The sequence below is a fragment of the Jaculus jaculus genome, chromosome 9 (genome assembly GCF_020740685.1).
Source record: "Jaculus jaculus isolate mJacJac1 chromosome 9, mJacJac1.mat.Y.cur, whole genome shotgun sequence".
Lineage (NCBI taxonomy): Eukaryota > Metazoa > Chordata > Mammalia > Rodentia > Dipodidae > Jaculus > Jaculus jaculus.
In genome coordinates, this window is record NC_059110.1 from 114330248 (window position 1) to 114343155 (window position 12908).

At 48.4% G+C, this 12908-nt stretch overlaps 1 protein-coding gene across 1 annotated transcript in view; it reads right to left on the minus strand.

The window, feature by feature from the left end:
• The window catches only part of Rab5c (RAB5C, member RAS oncogene family), a 28795-nt gene extending 17766 nt beyond the window's left edge, over positions 1 to 11029 (minus strand). Inside the window, exon 1 of the mRNA XM_004655373.3 lies at positions 10914 to 11029. The gene's annotated coding sequence lies outside the window, so the exon portion shown is untranslated. The remainder of the gene's footprint in view (positions 1 to 10913) is intronic.
• Between the last annotated feature and the right edge of the window lie 1879 nt (positions 11030 to 12908).

The following is a 12908-nucleotide window of genomic DNA, read 5'->3' on the forward strand; positions in this document are numbered from 1 at the left end:
GGACTTCTCAGAGCTCTGTGCATGGGGTTAAGAAAACAGTGTTTGGGTAGAGAGATGGCTTAGCAGTTTAAGGCACTGCATGTGAAGCCTAAGGACCCAGGTTTGATTCCCTAGTACCCAGATAAGCCAGATACACAAGGAGGCTCATGTGTCTGGAATTCATTTGCAGCGGCTAGAGGCCCTGGTGTGCCCATTCCCTATCTGTCTCTTTCCCCCAAACAAATAAATAAAAATGAAATATTTTATAAAAAGAACACGGTGTTGAAATCAAATGTTAGTTCAAGTCCTACAGCCACCATTTACTAGGTGTGCCCCTGAACCCATCTTCTCACCTCTAAAAAGGATGGTGGCTGGGAAGATGAGTAAGAGACTCTGCAAAGCACTGGCCTGCAGAAACACTCAGCCCCGCTCACGGACAGAGAAGGCCCTGCCCCTGGAGTCCCTGTGAAGCAAGAGGGTTTCTCAATCCTTATACACAGACACTCTTCACCCCCAGCTTCCCTGGAACACATTCTGCGGTGTCCCTCACTGAAGGGAATGTTAACAGGATACCTTTCCCTAGTTTCCCTAAAGAAAAGCCACTTGCCTAGGAGACTCCCGATGTTCAATCAACAACCTCAACCTTGAGCTCTCTGGAGACGGACGTGATGTCACACACTGAAGAGGGAACCACCATCCAGTAAACCTGCTCCAAGCAGAATCCCCAACCAGCGCACACCTCAGCCCCCGAGAAAGAAGGCGGCACGACTCCAAGCATCCTGAAGCCCTCGTGCCCTAGCCGACACTTCCACGCCTCTTTCAGGAAAGGGCAGAAGTAGTCCAGTTGTGGGGGGGGAGAGGGGGGAGGAGGCAAGAACAGGGCAGCTGACTGACAAGAAAGCAGAGTTCCTTTTCAAACCCAGGCTGCAATGCTAGAGGTTTGGAAATTGGCGTCGGTCATCAAAGCAGCAGTCCGAGCAGCTGAGCAGGCAACGTGATGACAAGGAGACAGCAAGGGTGAGGGAGGCCACCCACACCCTCCTCCTTCCTGAGAGAGCCACCTGAAGGGGGCACACACAGAGCTATGAATAGAAAGCAAGAGGCTTGGAAACCAATTCTAGTTAAGGTCCCCAGTTAGTGTTCAGCAGAGCTCACGTTACACATCTTCAGAGGCCACTGCATGGCAATGGAAGGATTTAAACTAGTCAATGATTCAGGATCACAGCTCCAAGTGGCAGTCGGCCTTGAGCCTGCCTACAGCCCCAAAGGCTGCACACACCCTCCCAAGGGGGAGGTCTGTTTTTGAATGGCAGCCAGAGATGGGCCCACAGCCTGTGAGATTGTATGTAGAATGGCAGCCTGAGCATACAGGATGGTTTGGTTGGGGAACTTAACACTGGGAACAATGATTATGTCCATGCAGCGCCTCTTTCCAGAAGGATACTAAACCCCAAAGCAAATACCAAACGTGGGCTCTCTTTGGATGGGGCAGCATCAGGCAGCGGGAAAAGTATGAATGGGTGAGCAGAGGAGCAGCAGCCTGATCAGGACTAGAGTGGATTCTCACAGAATGGGTTTCCCAGGATCACCTCTGTCCACTCAGCTCTGGAGGCTCCAGTGGCCATGACTGGCCCTCCCAGAAGAACTACTCGACCCCACTCACACACTCCCCGTCAGCATACTGGAGAGAACGTGTGCCAAAAAGGCCACGGCCTTGGAAAGGGAGTAGATTCTAGAACCCGGGCAGGAAATATACAAAGAGCATCTTGTAGTGCCAAAAAACAAGGAAGTGCTCAGAAAGTAAAAACAGAAAAGCTCACAATGACCAGAGTAGGTCAAGGGGAGCCAGGAGAGCATCTTATGGTCAAAGAACAAGCTGAGTAAGAAAAGGGGATTACAAACCAAGGTATAAAAGGAATTATCTGGGAATCAATACTGATATATAAATAATTGAATAAATAAATGAGAAAAAATAGACAGATCTCTTGTAAAAGAACTTAATAATTCATGTAGATATCCCATGATCCAGGAAGGGGGCTTGACTCACCACTCCTAAGTGTGGACTACACATGATGACATCTTTCCAACAGCAAATGAAGTAGGGGATAAATTTACAGTGAAGAAACCTCACAGACATCAATCACTTCAGCCATGTGAGCAGGCTGACATCAACCACGATAAGCCACACTGAGTATGTGTGCCTTGATGTGAAGGAAACGGCACTTTCCATCCGGATCGTCCTCCCAATACTCCTTGACCCATCACACTCATGAGGGTCATACTCATCAGACAGATCCCACTAGAGACATTGTATTGGCCAAGACACCTCAAAACCATTAAGACTGCTGAAAACAAGATTAGTCTGAGGGCTGGAGAGATGGCTTTGCAGTTAAGGAACTTGCCTATGAAGCCTAAGGACCCAGGTTTGATTCCACAGTACCCACGTAAGCAAGATGCACCAGGTGGTGCAAGTGTCTGGAGTTTGTTTGCAGTAGCTGAGGCCAACACGCCCATTCTCTCTATCTGCCTCTCTCTCTCTCTCTCAAATAAGTAAAGAAAATATTTTAAAAGAATAGTCTGGGCTGGAGAGATAGCTTAGCTGTTAAACGCTTGCCTATAAAGCCTAAGGGCCCTGGTTCGAGGCTCAATTCCCCAGGACCCACGTTAGCCAGACGCACAAGAGGGCGCACACATCTGGAGTTTGTTTGCAGTGGCTGGAGGCTCTGGCACACCCGTTCTCTCTCTATCTGCTTCTTTCTCTCTCTGTCTTCTCAGATAAATAAATTTTAAAAAATAAATAAAGAAAAGATTAGCTTGAGATGCTTTCAGCCTACAGAAGCCTAAGGAGCTGTGGTCCCTAAATGCAGCATGGGCTCCTGGACAAAAACAAGTGAAACCTAAGGAAATCTGAATGAAGCACTGATTTAATGCACAACATCAATTCAACATGCTGCTAAGATGGGAAATAAGGCTTATGAGAAAACTTCTGTACTATCTTCACATTAAAAAAAAACAAAAAACACTATTCTGAAAGGAAAAGTTGCTTAAAAAAAAGGGGGCAGTGGCTCATCTTGTGACAAGATCAGATGAGGCCTGCAATTATCATAACTCACACTCCTGAAGATGAGTTCACCTGACAAGGAACAGGGAGAAGGGGGGCGTGTGGGAAGGGGTTGCTGGGAGCAGCAGAGTCTGGAAGTGAGCAGAGAATTACACCCAAACACTGCAGCAGGGAGTTTACAGGCAGGCCATGCTCACTGGAGGGCTGCTCTTACCACCGCCACTTTCTTTTGGTGTGGGGAAATGGAACCAGAGCCTCACATGCAAGGTGAGCCCTCTACTACTGAGCTCATTATACACCCAGCCTGCCACGGCTGTTTATGACGAGTGTCACTTTCCAGAACAAGCCCGGAGTGCACAGAAATCACTCCTCCTGATCCCTGCTAGATGCTGCCTTGGGTCGGTGCCACCTCACCACACACAACTGCCTAAGTGCAAAGTGCTCTGTACTGCCATCAGACATACTTGCTATAGAAGCTGGTCACCAGGGCTGTGGCCAGCTGGGGCCAAGCTCATGCTATCCTGCTCTCTTGGGAGCTCTTTCTTGGCTCTACCCTCTGGAAATGTGGTTTGTAACCTGCCCACTCCCTGTTATCAGTCCTGTGGCAATCATCTATTTCCTTGCTTGCTCTGTTATCTATCTGTATAACTTTCTGGAGGATGGACTAAAGATGGGGCTAAAGCTCGAAGCGATCTGGAGATAAAGATTTGGATTCCACATTCACCACATCCAAGCTATGGGGTTGGGTAGGAGGTGTTTTTTTTTATTTTTATTTTGTTTTATTTATTTATTTGGGGGCTGGGGAGGAGAGAAAGAGACAGAGAGAGAGAGAGAAAGAAAGAGAGAAAGAATGGACACACCAGGGCATTCAGCCATGCGGCAAAAAAACTCCAGACACATGCGCCACCTTGTGTATCTATCTGGCTTATGTCGGTTCTAGGGAATCGAACCGGGGTCCTTTGGCTTTGCAGGCAAGCACCTTAGCTGCTAAATTGTCTCCCCAGCCCGGGGTTGGGGGGGAAGAGGGAGTGTTTGTTTGTTTTTTGAGGTAAGGTCTTGCTCTAGCCCAGGCTGACCTGACCTGGAATTTACTATGTGATCTCAGGGTGGCTTCAAACTCATGGCTATCCTCCTACCTCTGCCTCCTAAATGCTGGGATTAAAGGCGTGTGCCAACACACCGGGCTCAGGGGGTGTTTTAAGGAAGTGGGCAAGCAGGTACTTGAGGACCTGTTTGGTGTCTGTATTTCCCTTTAGCACCTCCATGAGGAGCCTAGTATGCTGACATCATCTGTGGCCTTAGATGCTCAAACCACTAAGAAGGTAGAAAGGAGCCAGGACTGAGAAGAAAGCCCACCCAGGCAGAAGAGCCCTGACTGCTCAGCTAAGGGAAAGCTTAACACAGGGAATGACTTCCAAGTTGAGCCTTGAGAGAGAAGTAAGGAAGCACAGCTTCCAGACAAGTGAGGCGGTAATAGCTTTCCAGCCAAAGGAACAGCACACACTTAGTCCACAAAGACAGGCTGTACTGCAGAGGGAAGGATCAGACTTTGGAGTCTGACTTCAGCCTGCGGCCGAGGCCCTCCTAGCACCGCTGTCAGCTGAACAGAGTAGGCTTGGAAGAATACCTGGCACAGAGCAGCACAGCTCAGAACGCTTAGCTTTCATTGCCATGACTGTCCCTGTGTACAAAAGACGCAGGAATTTACTTTGAAAACTAACCTCCTAACAGAGGACTTCTTAAAAAATATTTCAAGCTGGGCATAGTGGTGCACGCTTTTAATCACAGCATTCAGGAGGCAGAGGTAGGAGGATTTTTATGAGTTCAAAGCCATCCTGAGACAATATAGTGAATTCCAGGTCCAGAGCTGGGCTAGAGCAAGACACTACCAAACAACAATAGCAACAACAACAAAAAAATAGCCGGGCGTGGTGGCGCACGCCTTTAATCCCAGCACTAGGGAGGCATAGGTAGGTGGATCACCATGAGTTCGAGGCCACCCTGAGACTACATAGTAAATTCCAGGTCCGCCTGGACTATAGTGAGACCCTACCTTGAAAAAAGAAAAAAAAAAAAAACAAAAAGAAAAACAAACAAAGGCTGAACGTGGTAGTGCATGTCTTTGGCTTTACAGGCAAGTACCTTAACCACTAAGCCATCTCTCCAGCCCTAGGATGTGCATGTCTAGGTAGGAGGATTGCTGTGAGTTTTGAGGCCGGCCTGAGAAACTACATAGTGAATTTCAAGCTAGCTTGGCCTAGAATGAGACTCTACCTCCAAAAACAAAACTATATCTATATCTATATATCTTCTCTGAGGTTTTTTCTTTTTGTTTGTTGAGCTAAGACTTTGTTGTAAAGCCCATTGGCCTTAAACTCATGATCCTCCTGCCTCAGCTTCCCAAATTCTAGGAGGATACCACCATTCTCAGCTTTGACAAGGATGTTTTTTTAATGGTATTGAAAATTGAACCCAAGGCCTCCTAACCCATGCCATATTCTATAATTCTGAGACAAAATCTCACTAAGTTACACAGACTCAAGACGGCCTCAAACTTGCTACACAGCCCAGGTTGGCCTTGAACTCATGATCCTACTGCCTCAGCCTCCTGAGTAGCTGGATTACAGGCATGTATCACCACACCAAGCCTAGCCAAGGTTTTTAAACACTATTACCTGACAGCTGGAGAGATGGCTCAGTAGTTAAGGGTGCTTTCTTGCAAAGCCTGACAGGGTTCGATTCCCCAGTACCCACATAAAGCAAGATGCACAAAGTGGCACATGCGTATAGAGTTTGTGTGCAGTGGCTGGAGACCCTGCCAGTTCTGTCCTTGTAAAGGAGTAACCTGAGCTACATGTGCTGCCACACGCCTTTAATCCCAGTGCTTGGCACTCAGGAGGCTGAGGTAGGAGGAGCTCTGTGAGTTTCAGGCCAGCCTGGGACTACAAAGTGAGTTCTATGTCAACCTCAGCTAAGACCCAGCCTTGGAAAAACAGTAACAGAAGAAAAGTATTCTGATTCAAGTCAAAGGAGAGGAAAGCAAATCCCAGGAATCAGAATCAATCCCAAAGCAGCTTGCTACAGCCAAGATATGGTCTTCAAGTTTGTTGTTTTCCCTAAATTCATGCAAACTCTTCATTCCAATCTGTTACTGATACATGACTACTTTAATGTAAAAATGCTTACAAGTGACCAGGTCTGAAGTGCCTAGAAGACCCACAGATCTCATTTAGTTTGTGGCTCCGAGCATTCAGGGCACGTGCTGTCAGTGGGGTCTGAGAATCTCAGTGGAGAATCACAGTGACTGACTTAGCAGTTTCTTCTGTAAAATGGAAATACCACCTGACTAATTCTATTCAGTAACTATGAAATGAGGTGACCTGTGAGACTATCAAGCAAAGGACCAGCCATCACAGCAGACATTTGGTCCTAATGTTGAACCAGAATTCAGATGAACCTACGAACCAGAGGTCTCTCTGTGAGGGTCTATTCACTACCTGAAACCAGGCCATTATCTTTACCTATCACTTCTAATTCTGCAAGATATGTCGTATCCCCATTTTACGGGAAGAAACAGGTTCAGTGACCTCCCCACCCCGGTTACCCAAGTGGTAAATAAAGGCGTGAGTACAGTACCTCAGGTACATGCTTGCCACGGCCTCTCAGGTTATTTGGTAAGGGTTATAAGAAGATTCCTTCTAAGAGACCCTTGCTTGCAGCTAAATTCAAATGCATGACTTTGCTTTGTCTTCACATAAACTTTAGTGACGAGCCATGCATTCTTCCCACGGGACAGGAGGCAGTACCAAAGAGGAAATCACGGGCTGGTCACAGGCCAGCTCTCCGGGTTCCCTACCTTTCACCTTGCCCCGTGGTACCCTTCAGCCCACTCACTTTACTTCATTTTCTAGTCATGACAGCTTTCAGGTTTCCTAGAAATTAATGCCATGTAGACACCAGCACACTCTGGGACCCTGAAGTGGCCTGGCTTGAGATTCACTAACTGCCATGGCCTCCAGAGGCCGAACAGAAGGGAGTCAAGAAAGAGAATGAAATGCTGGAGGAGCCACAGAGAAGTAACTCGGAAGCAAAGGAGGAATGCCAGTGATGAGGAAGGCTAAGGGATGGCACTTTTGCCTCTGCTCGTTCATCTTCTGTCTTCATTTAACAAGTGAACCAGACAGGGAGGATAGACAGCCTACTATAAGAAAAGATGAATGAGATGGGGCTGGAGAGATGGCTCAGCAGTTAAGATGTGTGCCTGCAAAGCCTAAGGACCTGGATTTGAGTCCCCAGTACCCTCGCAAAGCCAGATGCTTTTCAAGGTGACACATGCACCTGGAGTTCATTTGCAGTGGCTAGAGGCCCTGTCATTGCTATTTTCTCTGTAAAATAAACAAATAAATTATGTTTTAAAAAGAATAAAAGATGAAGATAGGATTGGAGAGATGACTGAGCTGTTAAGGTGCTTGCTTGCAAAGCATAATGGCCGGGGTTCAATTCTCCAGTACCCACATAAAGACAGATGCACAAAGTGGTACATGCATCTGGAGTTTGCAGCAGCTAGAGGCCCTGGCATGCCCATTTTCTCACTCACTCTCTCTCTCCCTATAAATAAATAAAAATATTTAAAAGGAAATATGAAATTGGCCTGATAAAATGGCTCAGTCAATAAAATGCCTGCCCTGTAAGCATGAAGACCTGAGTTTGGACCCCCAGCACCCATGTAAAAGCCAGGGGCCACCCAATGCCAACCTCTGGCTCATGAGTCCACATGCAAACATGTACAATAAGAAATCATAAACTGCCAGGAGTGGTGGCTCATTCCATTAATCCCAGCACTTGGGAGGCAGAAGTAGGAGGATTGCCATGAGTTTGAGGCCACTTTCAAGACTCCATAGTGAATTCCAGGTCAGCCTGGGCTAGAGTGAGGCCCTACCTAGAAAAACAATAAATAAGTAAGTTAGGGGTTGGAGAGATGGCTCGGTGGTTAAAGGTGCTTGTCTGTAAAGTCTAACAGCCCAGGTATGATTCCCCAGTACGTACATAAAGACAGATGTACAAAGTGGCACATGCATCTGGAGTTTGTTCATGGTGGTAGGAGGACCTGGTGCACCCATACACTTTCTCTCTCTCAAATATTTAAAAAAAAAAAAAAGGGGCTGGAGAAATAGCTTAGCAGTTAAGGCTCTTACCTTCAAAGCCAAAAGACCCAGGTTTGACTCCCCAGGACCCACATAAACCAGATGCACAACATGGCACAAGTGTCTGGAGTTTGTTTGCAGCAGCTAAAGGCCCTGGTGTACCCTTCTGCCTCCCTCGCTCTCCCTGCCTTTCTCTTTCTCTCCCCCCAAATAAATAAAAATAAAAATATAAAAACTTAAAAAATATTTTTAAAAAATTTAAAAATAAATTAAATTAATTAAAAAGAAAAATATGAGTTTACACTGGACCCCAAGTCTCAAACTCTGGGACTGATCACTTGTATGGGTCTTGAGCAAGCATCATCTCTAATGTGGGGACACAAATCCCACTATCACCAAGACACCTGTGAAAAATGCATATGAACTCCACGGTTACACAGTGACATCGATGTTGGTTGTTTCCGTTCTTTAGACAGAAAAAGGCCGACTGATTGTGAAAGGCAAGAGGGGAGGATGGGTGCAACCTCAGGAAGGAGGGTGTCCTCCCCCAGACAGCCCCTACTTTTGCTGAAGAATGCCAGGCCTCTGTCTGCTGGGCTCCTACAAGTTCTGAAGGCACGAAGTACACAGAGCCCCCTGGAGACCTGGTGCCTTCCTCATCTCCCTGAAAGGGGAACATGTCTCCTCCCAAAGCCTGTATCAGAATCAGAGATGGAGTGGACATCCAGACAAAAGAAAGAAGAGCCCTTCAGAAGGTTGGCCTGCCTCATTCCAGGATTCTTGCAGGACTCCAGGATTCATAGCCCACTCCTTTAAGTCCAGCAGCGGAGACCACTCACTCACTTTAAGCAGTCAGGGCTCTCTGGCCTTGATTCTCAAAGGCACTTGCTGACCATATCAAAGAAAACAGGCTGACCCAAGGAGTCTCCAATGAACCCACACAGATAGAGTTCTTTTAATCTAGCTGTTGACCTTAACAGGGAAGGGGACTCTGTTGCTGTCATCCAATAAAAAGTGAAGTAAATACATTCCAGCTCTTGGTCAAAATAATGTACGAATTAGGGCTGGAGGGATGGCTTAGCGGTTAAGGCACTTGCCTGCAAAGCCAAAGGACCTAGGTTCAATTCCCGCAGATGAATGTAAGCCAGATGCACAAGGCGGTGCATGCATCTGGAGTTCGTTTGCAGTGGCTGGAAGCACTGGTACACCCATTCTCTCTCTCTCAAATAAATAAAAATAAAATGTATAGATTAGACATTAGCAACTGTTCAGAAGTGGGCAAAAAGATCTCAAGGCAAAAAGTTTAGCTCTTATGTATTGTATCCAAGGGCAGTTAAGGTGGTCCAGAATATCTGAGAGCTACAAGAGTTCTCAAAGACTCCATGGATTTCCCTCTCTTCCTCCACCATGGACAGCAAGGGTCCAGTTGTGGCCTCAGAGTTGGGCTACTCCTGGTAAAAGTAGTCTCTCACCTGTACTTTGGCCACATAGTAAAAGAACCTTCCAACTTGGTCAGAGACAGCAGCCACTGCCCAGACTTATGTCCCAAGGAACACATTCTGAACCTATGTCAATACAGTTGAAGGAAGCAGCACTTTCTAGAAGGTACAGCAATTCCTTTGCCTACAAAGTAATTCAGTGTATTAAGGGTCCAGAGCTGCCACTGTTGATCTGGACTTACTCTTCTATAGTAAATCCAAGCCAAGAAGGGATTGGAGAGAGTGTTTGCAGGCTCTGGTGTTTCGTGGACCTGTTGCTTGTGTGTATAGTGTGTGTTTGGGAGTTAGGGTTAGAGACAGTCCCTCAATTCCAGACTCCTCAGATTCTCCTCCCCATAGACCAGCAAACAGCAGTCCCAGGAAGGGCAGTCCCTCACAGGCGGCTAGGAAACCAACTCACATGCTCTGGAAGGACAGGGCTGAGCCTGGAGCAGGGGAGGGTGGGGAAGGAGGAGGGGCAAGAGAAGATAATGAATGGGCAGGTCCACCCTGATCTGTGATCTGTAGCTAGGATTTGAGCAAACCTCAGCTAAATTCTTCAGCCGCAGGAAGACAGCTACACACAGAGAGAACCCAAGCAGAGGACAGGGCTGGGAACATAGGGAGCGACACAGGAAGACAGCTGACTCCTAGGAGGCGACCTAGAATTCAAATTCTGCTGAGGTCTTCGCTGGCTCTCGGGCTCGAGGAAGGAGAGGAAGTGAGGAGCAATAGGAACGCAAACATACTTCTGTTGTGTGGAGGTCCATCCATATCCCGCCTGCCCCCCCCCCCGCGCCTAAAGGAAATAGAGATAAAATTCTTCCAGGATTGCAGGGGACAATGTCTCTGTGTGTGTATGTGTCATGGGGGAAAAAACGGCGACAGACAGCACTCCCCTACAGCTCTAAAAGAAGAGGGAGACAGGTTCCTTCAAATCTGGCAAAGACTCTCCGATTTTGGAAGCAGGGGGGGTGGGGAGCGGAACTTAGGGTCCTCCTCTCGCAAAGCTGGACTGGAGGACAGGCCAGAGAAGAGCCACTGAGCTTTTCCTAAGGCTCACGAAGGGCAGGTGAGCGAAGGAAAGAAGGGCTCCCCCTCTGGCCCGACGCCTGGGGGAGCCCCTAAAGAGGAGGTACGGGTCGTGGGAGGGGTCAGTATCCCCCTAAGCTGAGGTTGGGAGAGAGGAAGGGATGCCCTGGAGTGGCTTCCAGGAAGACGAGACACTGGTCCTGAGGCAGGCACACTCACCGCGGCTCCGGGGCGGCAGCGTTACTTGGGGCCGGGGCTCGCACAGACTCCGCTCCTCTCCCCCCCGGCGGTGGACCAGGCTCCGGCCTCCACTTCCGCCTTTCAGTCGCTCCGGATCCGGATCTTCATCTCCGCCCCGCCCCTCCATGCTCCCAGGTGACTGACAGGGCGGAGAGACCAATGGGAAGAAGTCTTGGGCGACCCACAAGCAACGCTAATAGGGAGCGCGGGAGAGGAGGGAGCGTACGCGCGGGGGTTGCTGGGAGTTGTAGTTCGCAGCGCTGGGAGGAGCTGGTCTCTGCCTGGCACTTGGGACTTAGGGTGGAGCCGGCTGCCGGCCGGGCGGAGCCCGTCCGGGCCTGCTAATCGCGTCACTGCCAGTTCCTGGAGCCCCCGAGGGAAGGCGGGTGGCGGAGTGTTAGAAGAGGGCACAGGGCTGTGTATGTAGAAATGGAAAACGAAAAACCTGTTGTGAATGAATATTCACACGAGGCCTCGTGGAGCAGTCCTGTGCACTGTGTGGTTAATCGGTTGAAATCCGTGTCTGCACTTTGCGGCCAAGTCATTTCTGGAATGCCATTGGTTGCGGACATTCTGTGTTGAGAGAGGCGACGGAAGCGCTGTAGAAAGGGTCCTCTGGGAGATAACTAGGTGAGATCAAAGGGAAAGCTTCTGCCACCGCCCTGTCATAAGCCTTCCTACCTAGACTCAGCTCCCAAACACACCAGGACCACCTCCAAGCCCCAATCAGAACCAGCTCTTCTTTCTGAAAGCACATAAGAGTAATACAATCTGCCTGCACTGTTCACCAGTGCAGTCCGTCTAGGCACTGTGGACTAGAACCACTTGCCCCATCCCATTTGTGTCAGAGATATTTCTGTTTCTTCTCATCTTGCCCCTCACACCGGCCAGCACCATGTCTGTTTGTGCATCTCTCTCCCCAGACACTACTCAAAACCTATGAGAAGGGGCTGGGGACATGGCTCAACCATTAAAGGCACTTGCTTGCAAAGCCTAAAAGCCCACGTTCGATTCCCCAGTACCCACATAAAACCAGATACACAAAGTGGCCCACACATCTGGAGTTCCTTTAAGTGGCAAGGGAACCTGACACAACTATACTCATTCATTCCCACTCCCCCTTTCTCTCTGCTTGCAAATAAATGAAAGGAAGGAAGGGAGGGAGGAAGAAAGAGGGAGGCGTGGTGGTGCACACCTTTAATCAGAACACTCAGGAGGCAGAGGTAGGCGGATCGCCATGAGTTGGAGGCCACCCTGAGACTACATAGTAAATTCCAAGTCAGCCTAGGCTAGAGTGAAACCCTACCTCTAAAAACAAAAACAAACAAACAAAAAACCTATATGAAGCCCGGAGTGGTGGCACATGCCTTTAATCCCAGCACTCGGGAGGCAGATGTAGGAGGATTGCTGTGAGTTCGAGGCCACCCTGAGACTCCATAGTGAATTCCAGGTCAGCCTGGGCTAGAGAGAAACCCTACCTTGAAAAACAAAACAAAACAAAAAACCTATATGAAATCGAAGCCAAAAACAATGCGGCACAATATGACACCAGTCATACTCTGAAGCTTAAGCAGGAGAATACACCTGTCTGGGACAACCTGCGCCAATGCTGTACCACATCTAAATCTCCAGGGGTCCTGGTACTTACAACATGTCTGACACTCCCCCAACTCCATCAACAGAGAAGTGAAAATGGAGTGTGATGGTTTGATCTAGGTGTCCCCCATAAACTTCTGTGTTTTGAATGCTAGGCAGTTTGGGAATTGGATCCTCCTGGAGGCAGTGTGTGGTTGGAGACGGGCCTATGGGTGTTATAGGCAGCTTTCCCTTGCCAGTGTTTGGCACTCTCCTGCTACTACTGTCCACCTGATGTTGACCAGGAGGTGATGTCCACTCTCTGCTCATGCCATCATTTCTCCTGCTGTCATGAAGCTTCCCCTCAAGGCTGTAAGCCAAAATAAACCCTTTCCTCAC